The sequence below is a fragment of the Anabrus simplex genome, chromosome 8 (assembly GCF_040414725.1).
Source record: "Anabrus simplex isolate iqAnaSimp1 chromosome 8, ASM4041472v1, whole genome shotgun sequence".
Classification (NCBI taxonomy): domain Eukaryota; kingdom Metazoa; phylum Arthropoda; class Insecta; order Orthoptera; family Tettigoniidae; genus Anabrus; species Anabrus simplex.
In genome coordinates this window covers 213,882,075-213,904,573 of record NC_090272.1, presented here as the reverse complement: position 1 = coordinate 213,904,573, position 22,499 = coordinate 213,882,075, and the positions used below count along the sequence as shown (strand labels likewise).

The 22,499-nt window shown below is 41.1% G+C and overlaps 1 protein-coding gene across 2 annotated transcripts in view; it reads right to left on the bottom strand.

Moving 5' to 3' along the window:
- LOC136878711 (protein spitz) overlaps positions 1 to 22,499 on the bottom strand; it is a 746,457-nt gene that overhangs the window by 255,166 nt on the left and 468,792 nt on the right. The window contains exon 3 of one of the 2 annotated variants that reach the window (XM_067152153.2): positions 15,041 to 15,106. The exons of the other annotated variant lie outside the window; for it this stretch is intronic. The gene's annotated coding sequence lies outside the window, so the exon portion shown is untranslated. The remainder of the gene's footprint in view (positions 1 to 15,040; positions 15,107 to 22,499) is intronic. 2 annotated transcript variants of the gene reach the window in all.

The following is a 22,499-nucleotide window of genomic DNA, read 5'->3' as shown; positions in this document are numbered from 1 at the left end:
ACTGGATACTACCTCGTTCCTCTTTTCCCTAATACGCCTCTTCAGTAATGCCTAGGGCATCTATGACAGCTGATGGCGGAGCTGTTGAGGATCCAATCAGCCTTAGGGCTGAAGACTAAACATACATACATACATACATACATACATACATACATACATTTAACGAAGATTATTCAAATCAAAATTAAGTGGGGTGATCGAAGGTGAAACTAGCTGCTGAGTTGCCGGTTTAGCCGCGACGCCGCTCCCACTGCACCGTATGACGTAAAAAGCGCGCTTACTCCCTTCAAATAGGGACGGCAAATAATGCAAATAGTGAACATCTGAGTAAATGTGGTGCGAAGAAGTGCGAAAAATGTATTTCGTGAAATGTCACGACGTATGGATAATGAAGTGTATCAAAGTTATCAAAAAATCATTCAAGAGAATAGAGCCGCTTGTCAAAATTCTGAAAAGTCCAACGTCCTGCGTCAGAAAGCTTATCGGGAGCGTTTCAAAATTAAGGCGGTCGAGTGTTTTCGAGTACAGTTCCGTTCTACCGGAACATATTCACTGCCCCAGTGGTAGGAAAAGATATGAATGATGACAGAGATTAAACATTATACCGTGAAAGTAGTATAAGTGGACAGTTCTGGCGCCTCCTCTTCCTCGGGCCCTCTTCAGAGGGCTGCTCCTCCCGCGGGAATTTTTAATTTTGGCGGAAGATTTGAATTTTGGCGCGAGATTTGAATTTGTAAACAAAGCCACGTGCTTTTTGACAGCTGTCATCCGCCATCTTTAAACAACAACGCATCGCTAACATCAGTGCTGACATCTTGACGGGACTAAACCTCAGTGCTGCCATCTTTACGGCACTAAACCTCACGGGCGGGAAATTTGAATCTTAGCGCGAGATTTGAATTTGTAAGCAAAGGCACGTGCTTTTCTGACAGCCACGTGCTTTTTTGACAGCTGGCATCCGCCATCTTGCATCGATAACGTCAGTGCTGCCATCTTAACGGCACAAAACCTCAACAACAACGTATCGCTAACCTCAGTGCTGCTATCTTAACGGCACTAAACCTTATAGGCAGGATAGCCCCCCTTCAAGATGGTAGATGAGAGGTTAGGTTCGCAAATGCACTAAAGTTTTTCTGTTTAATTTATTTATTTATATCGTGTCAGAAGCATACATAAGTTTAAAATTAAAGATAAGGAAAAACATAAAACATAATATAAATACTCCAATGGCGAAGAGCCACATTAAACAATGTGAGCCCAAAACCTTGCAACATCAAGTGCATTTGGCTTCGCTTTAACCAGGTCTTCTGTTGTGCAGCTGAATGGGCATGAACTGCATTGCAGCAAATGGGCTGTGGTCTGCTCTTCTCCACATACACACAAGGTACTGTCCACTTCGAAACCCCATTTCTTCTGGTTTACCCTGCACCGCGTAACACCAGAGCGCAGTCTGTTCAGTGCTCTCCAATTCACTCAATCTGTAACATAGCCAGGAGGGAGTTCCTCTTTTGTTCTGTTTAATGATGATAGCTAACGGAACTTTGCCCGCTACCACGTGCTTAAGGTAGTAGCCGTAAAGATAGCAGCACGGTGCTCTGTTGGTTAAAGATGGCCGCTTGTCAGCTGTAAAAAAGCACATGTGTTTGTTTCCAAACAAGAGCACGTAGAATTTTTCAAATTGCCCTCTGCCACATTTCCAAAGTAGTAGCTAAGGATAGCAGCACTGAGGTAAGCGATGTAAGATGGCGGATGACAGCTATCAGAAAAGCACGTGGCTTTGTTTGCTCTGTTAATTAAAGATGGCGGATAACAGCTGTCAAAAAATCACGTGGAAATTGCCGCCACCACATTTCAAAGGTAGTAGCTAAAGATGGCAGCACGGCGCTCTGTTGATTAAAGATGGCTGCTGTCAAAAAAGCACTTAGAATTTTTCAAATTGCCCGCAGTGCCGTAAAGAGAGCAGCACTAAAGTTAGCGATGCAAGATGGCGGATGACAGCTGTCAAAAATCACGTGGCTTTATAAAGCGTGTAGAATTTTTCAAATTGCCCGCCACCACGTGCCTATAAGGTTTAATGCCGTTAAGATAGCAGCACTGAGGTTAGCGATGCGTTGTTGTTGAGGCTTTGTGCCGTTAAGATGGCAGCACTGAGGTTAGCAATGCAAGATGGCGGATGGCAGCTGTAAAAAAAAAAGCACGTGGCTTTGTTTACAAATTCAAATCTCGCGCTAAGATTCAAATTTCCCGCCCGAGAGGTTTAGTGCCGTAAAGATGGCAGCACTGAGGTTTATCCCCGTCAAGATGGCAGCACTGAGGTTAGCGATGCGTTGTTTAAAGATGGCGGATGACAGCTGTCAAAAAGCACGTGGCTTTGTTTATAAATTCAAATCTCGCGCCAAAATTCAAATTTCCCGCGGGAGGAGAAGGCCTCTGAGGAGGGCCTGAGGAGGAGGATGCGCCAGAACTGTCCACTTATACTACTCTTGAAATTTTCGAAATTATATTTTTCCATCATTTTTATTTTAGTTAATGAATTTTAGCGTTTGAAATGATTTTCGATTTACTTTGCAAATAAATTAATTGGCTCTTAAAATTATCATCACTAATCCTCGACGTCTTAAGGGTGAAGTACCTCTTTGCATTTATTGAAAAGACGCCTTACAGGGGCATTTGAAGGAATACTACTGTTTAATTTTAAGAACATCGTTGGAATGTCTTTGAAGGTACTGGAGATGTAAGAAAGTGCCTCATCCAGAACAGGTGAAGCTACTGATTCAGTTGTAATAGAACTGAAAAAATTATCTTCACAATTTATTTTTTCACGTTCCTGCTCCGAGCGATGTTATTATCAGTTGCTAGAATGTAACGATTAAAGTTTTATTTCAAGAAGTACATTACGAGTAAATATTACATTTTGTAAAAAGTAACTATCACAAGTAAAAAATACTAAGAATGTAATGGTTACACGTAATCCGATTAGTTTACCCAATTACTTCCCAAACCCTGATTTCTACACATACTGAGAGGGAGAAATGATGGCCTTAGATCAGCTAAGCCAATGATTTGAATAAATAACAGCAAATATAAGCGAGCTGACCGCTGGAATTTGAGAACGGCATTGACTTCCGCCGGCTTCGAATTGGTGATCTTAGGTAGAAGTGTTTCGGCGGTGATGCACTTCCTCTTTGGTGAAGACGTCTCTGCGTGTCACAGCTGGAGGAGGTAGAGCCGAGCCGCGCCGCGGATGTAAGCGGAATGCGGATGCAGCCAGGCTGTGCTGCACTTTTAACAGCTTTGAGTCATGACTCGCTTTTAGACCATTCACATAATTTAAGTGTAGCTATTTATTGCTTGCCTGCTCGCGACTCATTGTCTTGCGTGTATACAACGAGCATTGTTGTTCATGGGCACGTTCCTCCTTGCACTCTGCGGTACAGCGATGATCCAAGTTTGATATAGTAACCGAACACTATTCCTAATGTTTCGGGTCTCACAATCTGGGAATTTAAAAATATCTGGGTGCCACTAACGATGAAAATCCATTTCTTGCAGTGTCTACATGAGAATGAACACGAGATAAATGGATACTAAATAATTATAATATAAACTTAATTTAAATGTACCATGACGTTTAAAACTCATCTTCCCAATGTATCAGGGTCTTCTTGGCGGCAACCCTATGCACAGGGGTGTATTCACTATTACGTGGTTCGTAGTGAGGAGTGTTGTACGTAGAAGAGAAATGAAGTCTCCAAGTCCAAGGATTTAACCATACGCAGCTAAATCCCCAACCCGGGGCTCTCTGAACCGAAAGAGTTAGTACGGTCAACATTCAGCCAAGGAGCTGGAAAATCATACAAAACATTTTTTTTTGTTTTGTTTCCGAATTTGGCCAACTATAGAGCGCATACAACTTAAGGCTTCTTGACTTTTTTTTCCTTCTCTTACCTTCCCTTTCCTTCCCTTCCCTCCCCAGAATATCTTAATTTCGCTTCTCATCTTTCTCTACTCTTCCGAAACGATCCGTTTCGGTCACCGTTTTAGTGGTTTCTCTTCGAATGATTATATACTGTCGACTCTTCTTCTGAAAACCCCCTGTGGGTGGGGACGCAGACGAGAATACACCCACGGCATCCCCTGCCTGTCGTAAGAGATGACTAAAAGGGGCGACCAAGCGATGACTGAATTAGAACCATGAAACTACTTGTGATTAGTACCATCACACGGGGAAAGCCACGGGTCGCCTTTACTTGCGAGTACTACCACTAGGTTGGGTACACAATAGGTTTGTGATTTGTAGCAGCAGAGAGTGGTTCACTGTGGGGTTTCCAGAACCTGTGATTAGTACCACTATATGAGCGATACTGTGGGTCTGCGTTGACTGTGATTTGTACCCACTGTATGAACAACACCGCGGGATAGTACGAGTCACTGTGATTAGTACACCTATGTGAGGTGCACCATGGGTTTGCGTTGCCTACGAGTGGCGCCATTATGTGAAAAACACCATAGTCTGCGTTATCTGAGCGACGTACAATACTTGTGTGTAGTACCATAATGTTTGGAACACCGGGAGTTTACGCTACCTTTGATTAATACCTTGAGAAATACCATGGGTCTACTGTACTAGCGATAAGTACCATTATGAGGGACCGTCGACCTGGATATTGAACCTCCTTTAGACTACAAGTTCATCATCGATTCAGGATTGTGTCTTGGAAGCAGTCCCTTGATCAGTAATATCGTTTCTGGGAAGGTGAGGCATTGCGGGTCAGATCCACTGATTGTTTTAAATTCATATTTATCCATTCATTCTTCACCATCACATTCTGAATTCTGGTCAGTGGATAAATTTTGTAATTTTAAACTGTCATTGCATTTCGTCTCATTTCGTACCACTAGGGGCCGATGACCTAGATGTTAGGCCCCTTTAAACAAGCATCATCATCATCATCATCATATTCTTCTGAACTATCTTCTATTGTGGATCATCCCTAGTTGCGTAATTCCAACTTCCTCTGCACCCCGCTTGACCTCTTCTATCCGCTTGGCCATGTGGCCTTTACTCCCACGATGTAACTGAAGATCATTTTGCTCTTGCCATCCATTCTTACTAAGTGTGCGTAGAATTTCAGGCTTCGTTTCCGCAGTGTGTCCGTGATCTCAGTGAACTTGTAGAGCTCCTCATTTCTCCCTTTCCTTCCAAGTCCCATCTGCGATCTTCTGCGGTCCCAGAATTTTCCTCAGAATCTTCCTTTCCCTCTTCTCAAATTCTTGTAGCTCCCCATTAAAAGAAAAAAGACACTTTGAAGCGTACAATCCTTCCGGATTTATGATCGAGTTATAATGTTGAATGTTACCAGACTGTTATAGGCCTACCTGTTCTGAGTTAGTTTGTAGGCAGATCAACTTTTCTGGCTCCTGCCTCTTTATCCAGCCCGTTTGATTATTATTATTATTATTATTATTATTATTATTATTATTAATAAATACATCGCAACTGGGAAATATCCCGGTGGCAATAGTCACTTTCAGTAGTGTAATAATAAAGTTAAAACATAATTATCCAACAACAACAAAACCAAGAGTAAAACAAGCAATTCCATGGAAAGAAAATATTACAATAAATATTACTACGTTAACATTCTAAATCCAGCAACATCGTATACAAATTCGCACAAAACTTAAGTATTTCCAGTGCTTAACACTACAGCTTCCAATCCTATAGGTTGGATTCATTCTCCCAGGTATTTTGAACTTCTCTGTCCTTTTAATCTTCCCAAGTTTTACCTCCAATTACTTCTTCGGTGCTTGTACTCCATATATTCTGTCTTTTCATGAGAGACTTTAAGACCCACCATACAAAACAAATATTACAATAAATATTAGAAATGAAAAACTAAAATATTATATTCCTTGTTTTGAGGTACACGAACTGTTGGAAATAGGATTAAATTAGACTTCTTTCTTAGAATACAGCTAAAAAGATTTGAGAAGGAAGAAGGTAGTAGAGAGAGAAACAGGGGTAGAAAGAGGCGATGTAAACTGAAACAAACTTGAAATGGTTTTGGCCAAGGTGAGTAGCTCGGACGGTTGAGGCGCTGGCCTTCTGACCCCAACTGGCAGGTTCGGTCCCAGCTCGGTCCGGTGGTATTTGAAGGTGCTCAAATATGTCAGCCTCGTGCCTGTAGATTTACTGGCGCGTAAAAGAACTCCTGCAGGACAATATTCCGACACCTCGGCGTCTCCGAACACCATAAAATGTAGTTAGTGGGACGTAAAATAAATGTCATTATTATTGTTATTCCCGGCTCCACGACTAAATGGTTAGCGTGCTGGCCTTTGGTCACGGGTCCCGGGTTCAATCCCGGCAGGGTCGGTAATGTTAACTATAATTAGTTAATTCCCCTGGCACGGGGACTAGGAGTATGTGCCGTCTTCATCCTCATCATGACGCGCAGGTCGCCTACGGGTGTCAAATCAAGAGACCTGCACCAGGCTTCTCCGGAGGCCACACGCCATTTCATTATTATTATTATTATTATTATTATTATTATTATTAAAACGGCTGCATGATAAAAAGCAAGGGATGACGTGATGTGATGTCTAGTCTAGTTTATGCCCATGCGCGACCTGCGATTATTTATTTATTTATTTATTTATTTATTTATTTATTATTTAATTTGCGTTTAGGCCATCTGTGGACCACGGTGCTTGTGTTCTAGCTGTGTTTTTATCGTCGCCTGCCCCTTTTGACGTACTAGATAGTGTTCTTAGCGGCCTCTTGGCCCTTTCCTGTTGGCCCAGTATTCATTCATTTTCTCGCTGAATTCTTTCCTGCACTCCTCTGACCAATTCCCGGCTCCTTTGTGGCTAGCTGATGTAAGGGACGTTAGGAAAGGTTCAGTTTCGACCATTAAACGGTATGTAGCATTCCTGTCAGTTATGGAGGCTTGATTAATATTAAGGTCTGCAAGATCTTTGTCCACTTGCTAGGTCCAGGGTAATCTAGAAGCTTTGCCTTTGTTAGCAACCTTGAAGATCTTATAGGATAATCTATTAGAATCCATTCAGTGAAGGTGTTCATAGAAAGTCAGACCTTTTCTTCTGATGACATCTATGAGGTTTTCTTGATGGTAGTAGAGTTCATTGTTGGGGTTGTACCATCGCCTTCCATCTGGCAGGATCCTTGGCCCTATTATTCTTCTCAGGAATTTCCGTTCTTGCACTTCCAGGGCTCTCAGTGGGGGTCTTTTTAGTTAGGGATAGGCATTCTGCTGCGTAGAGGATTTATTTATTTATTATTATTATTATCGACTTGAGCCTCTATGGACTGCGTGGTAACAACCAACTTCATTTTAGTGTCTAGGTCTTGTTCTTGTTCCGGTTTTGACTTCCTGCCAGTATCTTCTGAGCCCAGCAACGAGTGCCTGTTTATGCTCTTCAGACAAAGGTCCTTTCCGTCTTCTGGAAGTTGATGGCATTTTGAAACCTTGATACTTGTTCACCAATCTTCGGAATGCGTTCCCGTCATGAATTTCTTGGTCTGAAATACCAATCTGCCTCAGATCTTTTTCGCTTTCCTGGAACCATCTCGGCCTTGTTGCCTTAAATTGAATAAAATTCCATATTCTATTCGTTAGTCGATCATCAGTCATCCTCAAGAGATGACCGTAAAATAATAGCCGCCTCTTCTTGATTGACGCTGTGAGAGGTTCTGTCTTGCTGTACAAATCCTCATTTGGTCTCATTCGCCACTGTCCATCAATCCACCTGTTACCTAGGATTTTTCTTAGTATCCTGCGCTCTCTTTTTTCCAGCCGGTCAGCTTGACCTTTACTACTTAAGGTCAAAGTTTCAGACGCATATAATCCCTCAGGTTTTACAACTGTGTTATAGTGTCGGAACTTGGCCCCTATACTCATAGACTTTTTATTATAGATATTTTTTGTCATTTGGTATGCCTGGTATAACTTCCTCATCCCGACATTGATTGCTTCCTCTTCTAATCCATTCTGCTGGATGACTTCACCAAGATATCTGAAATTCTTGACACGACCGATTTTTCCAAGATTAGTGTTCATCCATTCAGGTCCATCACAGATGTTTGTCATATATTTCGTCTTCGGAATAGAAATCTGGAGTCCTACCTTTTCAGCAACTACTGACAGCCTATTGATCTTGTTGACTGCTGAATCTATGTTGTTAGCAAAAATGGCCAGATCATCCGCAAAGACCAGGCAGTCAACGTACACCCCTTTGTGCTTAGGACCAAGTCTGAACTGATCTTCCTTTGTTTCTTCTTGGTGTAACAACTTCCTCCACTCTCGAATGACTTTTTCCAAAACACAGTTGAAGAGGAGTGAGGATAGTCCATCTCCCTGTCTTACACCCGTTCTGATTGTAAACGGCTGAGATCTCACCCATAAATTTTACTTTCGACACTGTGTTGGTTAGAGTTTGATCAAATTTCTTTACGTATCGTCCACTCCAAACTCTTCCAAAATATTCATGAATTACTCGCGGTCAATGGAGTCATAATATGCTTTCTGAAAGTCAACAAGTCAAAGTAGCTTCTGCAGCTATCAGGAAAGATAGGGCTGACAAGGAGGGGAGGGGAGGGGATCAAATGAGGTGGGTAGGGTTGAGGCTCTGGTCATGGGGGATTCCATCGTTAGACACGTGGGGAAAGTGTGTGGAGGAAAGGGAACCAGGGTAGAATGTCATCCAGGAATTAGGTTGAGGCAGATGTTGAGGAAAGTAGAAGAGAGGGAGGAGGGGAAGGAGAAGGTGGTAGTGTTTCACGTTGGTACCAACAACGTAAGGCAAGCTGATATAAGTACCAACATAGTTGGAGATGTGGGATCTGGTAAATGCAGCACGGGTGAAGTTTAAGAAAGCGGAGATTGTTATTAGTGGAATACTGTGTAGGAGGGATACTGACTGGAGGGTGATTGGGGATTTAAATGAGACTATGGAGAGGGTATGTGGGAAACTGGGAGTGAAATTTCTAGATCCTAATGGGTGGGTAGGAGATAGGGATCTGCGCTCGGATGGCCTTCATTTAAACCGCAGTGGTACGTATAAGGAAATTTGTTTGGAAGGATAATAGGGAGGTACATTCAGGGAAACGGGATGGCCTAGGGAGCGGTGATAAGGGAATAGGGAACTGGAAATCAAGTAGGGATGACATAAAATTGTTAGTGTTAAGCTGTAGAAGTATTGTAAAGAAAGGAATAGAATTAAGTAATTTAATAGATATATATTTGCCAGATATTGTATTAGGAGTTGAATCATGGCTGAGAAATGATATAATGGATGCAGAAATTTTCTCACGGCACTGGAGTGTGTATCGTAGAGATAGGATAGGAATGGAGAGAGGGGGAGTGTTCATTCTGGTGAAAGAAGAATTTGTAAGCTACGAAAAAGTTAAAGATGAGACACATGAAATTCTAGGTGTAAGGCTCATTTCTAAAGGTAATAGGCAACTTGATATATTTGGAGTGTACAGATCGGGAAAGGGTAGCACTGACGCGGATTCGTAATTATTTGATAGGATAGTCGGCTATGTGGGAAACGACATGGAAAGAAATGTGATTGTAGCGGGAGATCTGTATTTGCCAGATGTCAATTGGGAAAGAAATGCAAACGACAGGAAGCATGACCAACAAATAGCAAATAAGTTAATATGGGAAGGACAGCTGATTCAGAAAGTGATGGAACCAACCAGAGGGAACAATATACTGGATGTGGTGCCGATAAAACCAGATGAGCTCTATAGGGAAACTGAAGTAATAGATGGTATTAGTGATCATAAAGCTGTTTTTGTGGTAGTTAAAAATAAATGTGATAGAAAGGAAGGTCTTAAAAGTAGAACTATTAGGCAGTACCATATGGCTGATAAAACAGGCATGAGGCAGTTTCTAAAAAGTAACTATGATCGGTGGAAAACGGTAAATAAAAATGTAAACAGACTCTGGGATGGGTTTAAAGAAATTGTTGAGGAATGCGAAAACAGGTTTGTACCTTTAAGGGAGGTAAGGAATGGTAAAGACCCACCTTATTATAACAGAGAAATAAAGAGACTAAGAAGGAGGTGCAGACTGGAAAGAAATAGAGTTAGAAATGGCTGTGGAAGTAAGGAGAAATTAAAGGAACTTACTAGAAAATTGAATCTAGCAAAGAAGGCAGCTAAGGATAACATGATGGCAAGCATAATTGGCAGTCATACAAATTTTAGTGAAAAATGGAAGGGTATGAATAGGTATTTTAAGGCAGAAACAGGTTCCAAGAAGGACATTCCAGGAATAATTAATGAACAAGGGGAGTGTGTATGTGAGGATCTTCAACAGGCAGAAGTATTCAGTCAGCAGTATGTAAAGATTGTTGGTTACAAGGATAATGTCGAGATAGAGGAGGAGACTAAGGCCAAAGAAGTAATAAAATTTACATATGATAACAATGACATTTACAATAGGATACAAAAGTTGAAAACTAGAAAAGCGGCTGGAATTGATAAGATTTCTGGGGATATACTAAAGACAATGGGTTGGGATATAGTACTTATTTGATTATTGTTTGGTCGGAGGAGCTATACCAGATGAATGGAGAGTTGCTATGGAGACTCTCCATATCAAGGAAAGGGTGATAAACATAAAGCTGAAAATTACAGGCCAGTAAGTTTGACATGCATTGTATGTAAGCTTTGGGAAGGTATTCTTTCTGATTATATTAGACATGTTTGTGAAATTAATAACTGGTTCGATAGAAGGCAATTCGGTTTTAGGAAAGGTTATTCCACTGAAGCTCAACTTGTAGGATTCCAGCAAGATATAGCAGATATCTTGGATTCTGGAGGTCAAATGGACTGTATTGCGATTGACCTGTCTAAAGCATTTGATAGGGTGGATCATGGGAGACTACTGAAAAAATTTAGTTCAACTGGACTAGACAAAAGAGTGACTGAATGGGTTGCTATATTTCTAGAAAATAGATCTCAGAGAATTAGAGTAGGTGAAGCTTTATCTGACCCTATAATAATTAAGAGGGGAATTCCTCAAGGCAGTATTATCGGACCTTTATGTTTTCTTATATATATAAATGATATGAGTAAAGGAGTGGAATCGGAGGTAAGGCTTTTTGCGGATGATGTTATTCTCTAAAGAGTGATAAATAAGTAACAAGATTGTGAGCAACTGCAAAGTGACCTCGAAAATGTTGAGAGATGGTTAGCAGGCAATGGTACGTTGATAAACGGGGTTAAAAGTCAGGTTGTGAATTTCACAAATAGGAAAAGTCCTCTCAGTTTTAATTACTGCGTTGATGGGGTGAAAGTTCCTTTTGGGGACCATTGTAAGTATCTAGGTGTTAATATAAGAAAAGATCTTCACTGGGGTAATCACATAAATATGATTGTAAATAAAGAGTACAGATCTCTGCACATGGTTATGAGGGTGTTTAGGGGTTGTAGTAAGGATGTAAAGGAGAGGGCATATAAGTCTCTGGTAAGACCCCAACTAGAGTATGGTTCCAGTGTATGGGACCCTCACCAGGATTACCTGATTCAAGAACTGGAAAAATCCAAAGAAAAGCAGCTCGATTTGTTCTGGGTGATTTCCGACAAAAGACTAGCGTTACAAAAATGTTGCAAAGTTTGGCCTGGGAAGACTAGGGAGAAAAGAGACAAGCTGCTCGATTAAGTGGTATGTTCCGAGCTGTCAGCGGAGAGATGGCGTGGAATGACATTAGTAGACGAATAATTTTGAATGGCGTTTATAAAAGTAGGAAAGATCGCAATATGAAGATAACGTTGGAATTCAAGAGGACAAACTGGGACAAATATTCATTTATAGGAAGGAGAGTTAGGGATTGGAATAACTTACCAAAGGAGACGTTCAATAAATTTCCAATTTCTTCGAAATCATTTAGGAAAAGGCTAGGAAAGCAACAGATAGGGAATCTGCCATCTGTCCTAAATGCAGATCAGTATTGATTGATTGATTGATTGATTGATTGATTGATTGATTGATTGATTGATTGAACAAACACAACCACGTAGCTGTGTCCTCCTGTCTTCTTGTACCTGATGATGCTCTTCAGGTTAAAGATCTGTTCTGGGCACGAATGGCTTTTTCTGAAGCAAGCCTGATATTCCCCGATCTGTTGGTCAAGCTTCTATTCTGTTCTGAACTGCTTTGGAGAAAATCTTATAGGGAACAGATACTAATAAGATGCCCCTATAGTTGTTGACATTCTTTTTATCACCTTTCTTGTGTGGAGGGTGGATTAGTGCTGACAGCCATTCAGTTGGTATCATCCCAGTTCTCCAGATATCTTCAAAAAGCTTGACTAGTACATCCAGATTTTCATCATTTGCCACCTTCAGTAGTTCTGCCACTATCGAATTTTCACCAGCTGCATTATTATTCTTTAAGCTGTTTATAATCTGTTTGATCTCCTCTTTACAAGGAGGGAGTGAGTTGGGTAGTTTGTGGATCGGGTCGCACACAGGGAATCTTTCTTTTGGTCCCTCACAATTAAGAAGGTTTTCAAAGTAGCGAGATATGATCGTACAGTTTTCTTCGTTGGTCAAGCCCTGCTATCCATTTTCATTTCTAAAACAAAGGCTGGGGGCTTGGTACCCTTAGTCTTGAATGTTTGATAGACGTCTCTGGAATTGTTTTTCCGGAAATCCTGATCGAACATAGTCGAAAGTTCTGGCTGATTCTTTTCGAGCTTCACGGAACACATCGAAATCTTCAGATCTTCGGGTCAGCACTTCATCACAGACCTCATTCCACCATCTATGCTTTGTCTTCTTAGCTGTCAGGATTTATTTATTTATTTATTTATTTATTTATTTATTTATTTATTTATTTATTTATTTATTTATTTATACCTTTGTATGTGGTGAAGTTAGGGCTCACGACCCTCTCTTACACTTCACAACATACAATACACAGTGACGTAATTTGAAAAGTATCAAGACTGTATACATTATCCAGAAACTACTCAAGTAGTTTCTAATTAATATTCTCTATCTGCATTACCTGACAATAGCTCAACAACATTCTCTCCCTCCCTCTTTCACTCAAACATTCATACACGCTGTTCATATATTTAAAAGGAAATCTCGACAATATCGTTTTAAACGAGACTTCTGAAGTGATATTTCGCATATTATCGAGGAGATTGTGTGGTGGTGGTGGTGGTGGTGGTGATTTTTGTTTTAAGAGGAAGTACAACTAGGTAATCACCATCTCTGAACAAATTAGTGGAAAAGAAATATAAAATAAAATTATTTATTCAACGAAGGAATTTGTCCGGGAGAAAGTTCCACAGCCCTGCACCAGACATCTGGAAGGAGCGACTGTGTACTGATGAGTGATTAAAGGGTATCATAAGAGTAGAAGTCGATCTCGTAGCCTATATTTGCATGGATAGAGATAGGAGAGAAAGTTAATAATTGAGAATATGTATTCAGGCGTGGAATTCGTTCAAAAATCGAAATATTAATGTCGCAGTGTGTAGGTTTCTTAATTTATCAATTTTCAGCCAGAACAGATGAGATAGAAAGGAGGGCGAATATCTAAATACACTACTCTCATCGAACACCAAGGGGTTTACTAAAGGCTTAACGGCTCCATCCGACGGACGAATGCCTTTACTCCTTACGAACACTGCAGAGAGGTTTGGAAGTGAACTGAAAATTTGGCAGGCAATCTAATGATTACAAATTGTATACCATCGCATCTCGTTCTCCGAACAGAGGGACGAAAACGGAAACCAATCCGGCCGAGATGTTCGTCAGGCTGACCTAGCATTACCTCGTAACCTGAGTAGCAGTCGCCTGGTGGTCCAAGGCCAATCAGGGCTATAGCACCAAGGGTTTTGTTTTATAGTTCTTCACTGCCATCTTTCAATTCTTCAATATGAAATAATTTGAAACCTTATTTCAGACAAGAAGTGAAGTGGAATCGTTTATAGACACCTCCGGAACCAACTAGAAACTTTACAATATCGAAATTCCACGATAACTTAAAAAAAATGTATTCAATCGGCATTAAACAACCTGTCTCTCCAGGAGTACACTGCGGGGAGGTAATTATCTAAATTCGTTTAACAGCTTTAAAAAAGAAAGAGTTTATTTATCCTCAAAATTATTTTTCAGCTCACAACCAAATCGGTTTGATGCAGTTTATCGACATCGATCTACACGCATATTCATAAAAAAACAGAACACCTTGAAAGACTAGAGATAAGAAAGTTAATTTCACAGGACATGTTCATTAGTATGTTCTGCAGAAACGAGTAGCATTTCAGTCACCTAGGTTCAGCATGTGTCCTGTTGCCTAATAGGCACTGGGTCCTCCATGGGCACTGGTAATTTGTTCCATGCGTGATGGCATCGACGCGTATAAGGCGCGAACGGTGTCCTGGGGTATAGCCATCTACGCTGCATTCACCTGGTTCTACAGTTCATCTTTGGTGGTTGGCACTGGGTCACAGCGTCACACATCATATCCCACACATTTTCGATCGGCGACAAGTCCAGTGATCGAGTGGGCCAGGACAACAGTCTTCTGACATCCTGTGACAACAAGAAGGCACGTGTTCGCGCGGACGGTTCTCGTATACGTCTGCGAGGCATCCTACACGTCTGCTCAATTCATACTGATCCATTACCTTCTGTTTATAGCGACGAGAGCCGCAGGCACATCTTACCAATCGGTGGTGGTGCGCCGAAATGTCGATGCGGACCTTAAACTTGAGAGCCGACATGGTTCAAATGCTAATCAGAACACACTGTTGCACATGTCCTGTGAATATGAACTTCCTATCTCTAGTCTTTCAAGGTGTTCTGGTTTTTATGAACATGAGTGTAATTTGCAGCTTACAAGTGATTACATATTACAATATTTCATATTTACTGTAGTCAAATATAACAAACACTCGAGCTTCAAATTAAGGGCCAAAATTCAAGCACTGGCCTCTCAAGAGCTATAAAAGTCAAAGTGAGGAGTAAGCTAAGCTCACTTACCGGAGAGGCACGGTGACCAGCTAGTGAAATGAGGCGAACACGGCAGACGTCAGTCAACACAATTACCTGTAAGCACAAGAACAAGTTAGTGAGCCGCAAGTTTCCACTTCATTAACAGACAATGTACAACAAGCGAGGGATGGGATTTAGGGGAGAGAAGACGTTACGCTGGTTGACTTCAATCAGCACTTCATACATATTGGGTTCACTAAGAAGTACATGTTTTCTGTCGTGGAGAAGATAGGAAGGTAAAGAAGTTTCACAGTATTACCCTGCGCTTAACACCATTCAAAAGATGTACAGATGTAGATTTTTATAGCTACGATAAATTTCCCTCTATATTGAAAACAGATGTGTTGTTCTGAGGTGATATAAGGGATATTTGGATGTGAAAGGATGTGTATACAAATCTAATACCATAGAAATAATAATAATAATAATAATAATAATAATAATAATAATAATAATAATAATAATAATAATAATCAAGACTAGTAAAGGTAAAGATTAAGACACATTCAAACATCTTAATTATGAACTTCTGCGTTCAGTCTGCAGGCCCCCATTGTCTCTTGATCTCCCTCTACTTCTCTTACCCTCCATGGCAGTGTCCACTATTCTCCTACATAACCTATCCTCCATTATTCTCATCACACAACCCCACGACCGAAGCCGGTTTATACGCACAGCTTTATCCTATGAATTCATTCGTAACTTGGCCTTTATCTCTTCATTCAAAGTATAATCCCGCCATTGTTCTTTTTGTACCAGCAATAATTCTCGCTACATTCATATCTGTTACTTCCAACTCATGAATAAAATAGCCTAAGTCCGTCCAGCAAAGTGTAAAGATAATTTCTTCCACGAGTTGACGTTTTTCTTACAGAATTCCGTTGATCGCAACCGCGAGCTCACTGCAGTTGGTTTACTGTATCCACATCCCTAGTTCTTGAACCATAGAAACGGCCTAGAAGTGGTCCTGAGAGTCGGGATACCAGTTAGTATGGAGCAGGATTGGGTATCTAGGACATATTCCAAGTTGTGGCCCTCCTTGTGTTCAGGCGGCCAGGACTATCTAACCTATCGTCGTCCCTAAACCGTTAGGGACTAGGACTACTACATAGAAATTTATCAATTAACCTAGCTCAAAAGGTTTTTAGCTCCTACTAATGTCAAGTGAATTATGTTCTCAGTTGATAATAATGGCGCATGGCCTCCAGAGAGGCCCGGTGCGGGTCTTTTTCTCGTAGACGGCCTATTAGGCGACCTGCATGTCTGTGAAGGTGAAGGTCCTACCTAGGATGATTTCTAATGCTGAATACGCCACACACACCCAGCCCCCGAGCCATTGGAATTAACCAATTAACGTTAAAATCCCCGACCCGGGCGAGAATCGAACCCGCGACTCTCTGGACCAAAGGCCAAAACGATAACCATTTAGCCATGGAGCCGGACATGTTCTCAGTTGATATGAGGGAAAACTGTGTGTGCAATATTAAACATTTTTTACAATTTGCTTTACGTCGCACCGACACAGATATGTCTTATGGTGATGATGGGATAACAAAGGGCTACGAGCGGGAAGGAAGCGGCCGTAATCCTCATTAGCGTAAAGCCTGGTGTGAAAATGGGAAGTTGCTTAAAATCATCTTCAGGGCTGCCGACAATAGAGTTCGAACCCACTATCTTACGAATGCATGCTGACAGCTACGGGACCCAAACCAAGCAGCCAATAGCTCGGCGTGTGCAAATGGAATACGATAGGAAGAGAAATAATCAAAACTAGTCTTCTTATCTGGGGTCGGGACTAATGCAAAGGTCTAGTTTTACGGCCGTAAGCCCTTCTTGACGCCAAATTTGTCTGGAGGGATGTATTCACTATTGCACGATGTTGGTAGTTGCACATGTTGTGTGCATTAAGGCGATCGCAAGCACCCAGCCCCCAAGCAAGACAAATTATCCAAGCCTCGTTAAAATCCGCGACCCTACCAGGAATCGAACCCAGGGCCCTATGAACTGAAGGCCACTAAGATAACCACTCAGCCAGAGAGTCGGGCAGATAATCAAGGCTAGTAAAGGTAACGAAGAATAATCAAAACAAACTATGCGAGGAACTAAAGAAACAGCATGATGTTGTCTGGAAAGGCTCTGTGGATTCATTATACAAAAGAGTGTTGCAACATTGTTCCGTTTTGTTCAGTTCAGTTCAGAGAAGACATACACATTTATTTATACAGGACGCTGCAAAATACACGGTAAAATAAAATAAAAAAAAGGAATGCATTCGTCAAGGGTATGGAAGTAAAACAGGTTACGTCACTAAAGGTCGTGACACAATTTCTGAATTATCCGATTACCACAGTGAACTTAGTGACCAGCCAACATGATCAAAATGTATAACGTGCATAAAACAGAAGTGGTGAAATAATTCGAGTTTCCCGGATCTCTCATAAAATAACAATATAGACTGCAACAAAAATTGAAAAGTCACCTTCTTGTAAATAAAACTAAATGTAATCTATTTAAACATTGAGACCAGTTCTAATTTATGGTCCTGAGACACGGACATAGAGAGTGATGAAGGAAACTTACGCCCATTTCAGAGAAAAATATTAAGGAAAATCTTTGGACCTAAGTATGAAAATATGGAAGCCATCATGGAAGTGAATTAGAACAAATTAATTAAACAGTCTTATGTGGTCTCTTTTTATGAAGATAGGACAGGCAGGGCACATTGTCCAAATAGAAGACGTCGGACGACGAACTACACTGGTCTATCCTGAATGTGAGCGCCAGCGCGCCGAGCCACAACTACTCGACCGCAGCGTTACTGCACGTAACTCGCACAGCAGCATTCAAACACACTTTCAGGAAATCTCATAATTATGAATATCATTCCTCGCCTTTTCGAATACTGCTCTAAATACTGGGGTTTTACATTTCACAGTGCGGACAATATCACATCTCCTTTGCCCAAATCTCCTGGTGTACTGACGGTACGATCGTGATGTCAGAAGTATCTCAGTTTGTAAAAATAACAATGAAGCCACTACATTGTCCCTGTATGTTCACTGTCTGTGGTCATGGAGAACAAACTATTAGGTCGCGGAGCGTGAAAAATATATGAACCTATAATGTCTTTGAGAAGCAGAACACATCTAGTAATTGCTAAGTCATTCAAAGCCCATCATCAACCCCGCAAAAATAAACAACTAATTGTGTTGTGTACAATATATCGGTGAACTAATAATAATAATAATAATAATAATAATAATAATAATAATAATTTCATGAAATAGCGGCAAGAACAGGTCTGTAAATTTAATATGAAAAGACAAAGTATATGGAAGGTACAACATCAGAATTTATCAACCATCCTCTAATCACTAGATATGGGAAAATCTCGCAAGTAGATACATTCAAATACCTAGGCGAAATTATGCAACCGAACGGGATAAATCAGCAAGCAAACAAAGTAAGAATTACAAAATTACAAAAAGCATACAAACTTGTCAAGAGCAGATACACAACAAAAAATGTATATCCCAAAACGCAAAATTATTACACTACAACACAATTGTCAAATCAGAAGCCCTTTATGCATCAGAAACTATGATAATTGGTGGCAGATCATAAATAAAAACATCGAAAAACAAGAGAGGAAAATTGGGAAAATTCTAGGACCAAAATGCGAAAATGTTATTTGGATGAAAAGGAAGTAACAGGAAATCTATCAAGTAACAGAAAAAATCACAGACACCATTAGAAAAAGAAGATTAAAATTCTAGGGTCATCTGATCAGGATGGATAACAATAGGCTAACAAAGAAAATACTAAATCTCGCAGTATCTCTAAATAAATCACAACTGACTTACAGAAATAAACAAAGATCTTGTAGAAATTGGTGTAAATGAAGAAATCTTGCAAGACAGAAAAATATTCAGAAATCTCGTAAACAAACACAAATTTGCTGATCAACCTAAAAGACAAGTAACAGGATGGACGGAAGAACGCAAAAAGAAGCACAGCGAAAGGATGAAGAGGTTTCTGGAAGACAAGAAGAAACGTCGTGCTAAATAAGTTCACAAGCGTTCCTTAGTTGGTCATAAGGCATCAAAATAATATATATAGGGGGTATAAGTTATGGGCTCACGCTTGAACTTTCCTTTCCCAGCGAAATGCTGGAATAAACTGGACAAACATATCTGTGACCTGATGAACAAAAGCACTTTTAACATTATCTATGCACAGTGGGACTGACGACCGCCAGCTCGGATTTAGAAATACCGTTGGCACAAAAGAGACGTTATTCATCCGAATGCTCTTCTAACGATGCGGTGACATGAACCGTACCTACAGTAGTATGCCTGTCTTACTTGCTGCCAGAAAGCCTTTGATACAGTTGTGAAGAGTCTAATCGATCTCTCTCTCTAGTAAGTGGGAAATTTTTAACGAGTCTGATCAGAAAGGCTAAGGACTGATACGTTCAAGTAGCACGCGATAAGTCGATGGCACGGGCACTTTTCTTCATGGAAATGATAACAGTACTTGCTGAATTCAGATATCGAGTGTAGTTCGAAGTTTATGTACAGAATGTAACAATAAGGTAGGACATATTCCTCACATGTAGAAGAAAATATTGTATATGGACATGGGACAGCATGTTAGAAGTCATTTTCTACGACTCTACATATTACGTGAGTCTCTTTCTTACATGAAATATTCAAAATGTTCTCTATTAGCAGTGATACCTGCATATGTAATACGGAGCATCCGTGGCTCAGGCCTCTCACCGCTGATTTGCGTGGTTCAAATCCCGGTCACTCCATGTGAGATTTGTGCTGCACAAAGCGGAGGCGGGACAGGTTTTTCTCCGGGTACTCCGCTTTTCCCTGTCCTATTTCATTCCAGCGACACTCTCCAGTATAATCTGATTGCATCTTTCGTTCATTAATCATTGCCCGAGAGGAGTGCGACAGGCTCCGGGAGCCAGCACAATTCCTATCCTCGCCGCTAGATGGGGGCTTCATTCATCCCATCCCTGACATTGTCGAATGACTGGAAACAGGCTGTGGGTTTTCATTTTCATACGTAACACTCCAGGGATGCATCAGCACATCCGAGATTCAATGCGACGGCGGGTTTTAGTTTAGTTTTTACAAGTTTCTACGACTTAGTATTAATTAGTTTGTCATTTATATCTGATATTTCCTATCAGGGAGCCCAGCAAATGAACATTACTGGATATAAGAATGAACCCGGGAGCAAGCTTTTCAACACTCGGCGTAGCGATCAGTTTTTTCTGTACCAAATCAACGCCTTTGACTTCGGCGGAATATTTAGGATGCATTAACTCTCGGTGTAGTCCGACTCCTTGGCTGAATGGCCAACATTGAGACCTTCGATTCCCAGCCGGGTCGGGGATTTTAATCGCCCTTGATTAATTTTTCTGCCCCGGCCTCTGGGCGTTTGTGTTTGTCCCGACACTTTCCTCTTCATATTCAGACAACACACTATACTACCAACCACCACAGGGATACGCAATAGTGATTACATCTCTCCGTATAGGGTTGGCATCAGAAAGGGCATCCGGCCGTAAAACAGGGGCAAATCCACATGAGCGACACAGTTCGCACCCGCGACCCCACAGTGCAGGAAAATCAGTAGAAAAATAAGAAGAATAACTTACTGCACTACTCCGTGAAAAAAATATACCTCTTTTTCTTACAATTGGCGTTAGGTCGCACCAACACAAATAGGTCTTATGGCGACGATGGGATAGGAAAGGGCTAGGAGTACGAACGAAACGACCGTGACCTTAATTAAGGTACAGCCCCAGCATTTCCTTGGTGTGAAAATTGGAAACCACGGAAAACGATCTTCAGGGCTGCCGACAGAGGGGTTCGAACCCGCCATCTCCCGGATGCAAGCTCACAGCGGCGCGATCCTAACCGAAAGCCATGGGTTTGTAATAAGAGAAAACTGTTTAAAAACACATACATTTTTATAACAGATGTGGTGTATTTTCCGAGTACGCGAAATGATTAACAGCGTGTTTGTGAAGAGGTTTGAGAATAAAGATCAATATACATAAGCATTTATAAACACAAATATGCTGCAGTTTCTTTTTCATTAGAGTGGTGGTGATTATTGTTTTAGGGTAAGTACAACTAGGTACCTATCCTCTATTATTATTATTATTATTATGAGAAAAAATGAAGTCTGACCCTTCGAAAAATGAAAGTATCCGCAAAAGAAAAGAGCCATGGAGGGCTCCACAGTCCTCACAAAAATAAAAATGTCGGGGACGGAAGAGAACAACAGTTGGCCAAGGAAGGATAGATACGAAAGATGAAAATGGAAAGTCCAGCACTAGGAAATGAGCGCAATGCCAAACTCAGATAGTGGTCCCTGGTCGCCAAACCACGTTCCCAAGTTGAGAGCTCTTTTAGTCGCCTCTTACGACAGGCAGGAGCTTGCCCCCATTCACAGGGGAACGACTCTTAAACGTAATATAAAATGATTATACGCCACACAAGAACGACGGTGGTTTTCCCAGCTCATGACACGACTCTGTTCCTAGTATATATTTGTAGTAGCGGTATCGACTGCTATTACTGTTATAAGTGACAACACAAGGAGATTATCAATCATAGTACTCAGCTCCACTAAAATATAAAACAATTAATTTAAAGTAATCCCGAAGTTCCGCCAGTTGCAGTATCTTAGCATTTGTCTCTTGGTTCAGAAAATGTGACTGTGACACTAGGAATGCTAACAAATAGTACTTCTCAGTGCCATGAAAGGTGCTACTCTCAGGGTCAGTAGGGCTGTAATAGCACTTCCTAACCCAGTAAAGAAAGCAATGGCAAACTACCTTCATCATGGAGCCGCCACCGGTTTTTCTTGTAACCTTTGAGCATCGACCAGCCTCTGGGCCGAAGACACACTGGTAAAATACATACAAATTGGAATCCCACCAGTTTAACATTTTAACTTGTTTTGCGAACCGTAGCGGCTGATAGTGGCGACAGAGCAAACTAAGTTTCTTCAATATCTCGCAATCCTAGTCCGAATACGAAGTATGAGGAAGAGCATTTAAAACCGCAGAATGACGCAGTTCATACGCTACGAGGTGAGAACTGGCTACAAGAATAGTGGCTGGCTCATCGGGGTCCACGACCATGAAACAGTTGAGCCTGAAGCCAGCTTTGAAGATGACACGACTCAACCTTGATTTCCTTGATTGATACTTGCTGCTGCGTCGTTTGAGGCCTTGAGGTATCTCTGGTCATCCATCCCATTTACTGACAGAGTTATTTTAATGGCTGGCATTTTTAGACTCTAGTATTCAGACAGCAGTCCTGCGACTAGAAATAGTAACTATTCCGGCTTTTCCCCAGAGTATGGTGCGAAAGAGGTTTGGGAGATCACACTCGGAATAGTCGGATAACAGTCA